We start from the raw sequence: 1,899 nt of genomic DNA on the forward strand, positions 1-1,899 counted from the left end.
CACGGCGCTGTCAGTAGAGGCACTCACGGAGGTGGAAGACAGGGACGGCCACCGCGGGTTGACACCTGCGCAATCCTACTCATGGCTCTCGATGCTCGGCTCTGAGTTGACTTGGTGGTGTTTTTACAGGGTTTCATTGGGCGAAACTGGAGGAGTGTGTTATGATGCAATGCGACGGATTAGTTAGTTTAATGGTGGTTGGGACGTAGGGGGAACCCATCCGTGCTAGCATGACTGCAAGACTCACCCGTCGAGCAGAGGCGAAAGTCGGAAGTCAAGTGCATGACATATCCATCCATTCTAGCTCAGGAGTTGGCCATGACAGCATGGTTGCACTTGACTTCTCCTAGCCTAGGGGTTAGGGATGATGTGCGCGATCGCATGGGACTGATCTTGACGTAACACTGATAGGGATGGCACCCGCAGGGTATGGGTACGGGTGGAGCCACCCCATACCCTTACTCGTCCACTCTGAGCTTACCCATCACCCATACCCATACCCATCAAGGGAACAATTTTTTCCCATACCCATCACCCGACAGGGTATATGGATACCCGCGGGTAAAAATACACGTGTTTACAACACATCAATTGAGTAGAAAATAGTTGCAAAAAGCTACATATAATCATTATTAATAGCAACACCATTTAAACAACAATGTACAACAAGATACTGTAACAATAACACATTCTCATAAACAAAAACACTTGCCTATAAAGCGATACATAAAAATGTTAAACAACAACACATAGGCATACACTTTAAGTTCAAAAAATCATGATAAATTATAGTGATACTTTGACTACACATTAGAGTTTTTACCTAGTGCAATTAGGAGGGAAAATCTAATACATTAGGATATTAAAGTGAACCCACTTGTCAACATTTTAGATGGGATCATGGGTATGCGGGCATGGGTTATACGATCCCATACCCGCATCCTCTCAGCCCGATGGGTATGATATTTTTACCATTTAAGTACCCATGGGTAAATTTTTGTCCCATACCCTTACCCTAATAGGGTTTTTACCCACAGGGTACGCGGGTAATGGGTACCCATTGCCATCCCTAAACACTGACGGTGTAGCTTAGCTTAGTAGCCGTTGACTCTGGTAAAGGAACGGTGGATCCCTTTGGTGCAGTTAGTGATGGGATCGGGAGTATGGAAGTGAGGCAGCCGGTGCTCTTGAATCATGATGCATGAACCCTTGGGTATTTGACGAATTCTACGCACTTGTGCAGGGTGGTCATGTGCGTGCCATGCTGATGTTAACAATCATGTCATGGGCCTGGGCGAGTGGTGAGTGGGCGGATGGGCATGCATCAGCGACTGAAGCCATGTCGGCAGAGCAAGAGTGCCTGTCAGAGTGCACCGCATTCACTGATCTGATCCTGTTGCTCCTGCGAGCTGACAAGCGTCGATCCGCCCGGCAATCTCGGTGATGGAAAAAACAGTACTGGCAAGCGCGATTTGTAAATTGGATCATCAGCTTGGGTGTTCCCGATTTTGTAACTTTAGGTTCACACAGGCAGAGAGAATCATATACTACTTCAAAAAGGAAAAGAAGAAAAAGACGGAGAGAACCTTGCCCATGGGCTGAACGCAGACGCCGTTTGGTAAAGCCCGGACGAGATTCTGCGTTCGTCTCGGTTTCGAACCACGCAAACTGCACAGTTCGGGCAAGATCACTACCTCTTCCAAAGGTTACTTCACTTTTTCTCTGGTGTTGACAAATCACACCCGTGCTTCTCATGTGCTTCCCGGGGAAGCATAACTATGCTTTTCCATGTTTCGTGTGGAATCACAGGTTGTGATTTTTCCTTTTTGGGAAGCACAACTATACTTATCGCAAAAGTAAATGTTATGCTTCTCGCGGAAAAACATTGCTTCCTGAAGA

The sequence above is a fragment of the Triticum dicoccoides genome, chromosome 4B (assembly GCF_002162155.2).
Source record: "Triticum dicoccoides isolate Atlit2015 ecotype Zavitan chromosome 4B, WEW_v2.0, whole genome shotgun sequence".
In the NCBI taxonomy this organism is placed as follows: domain Eukaryota; kingdom Viridiplantae; phylum Streptophyta; class Magnoliopsida; order Poales; family Poaceae; genus Triticum; species Triticum dicoccoides.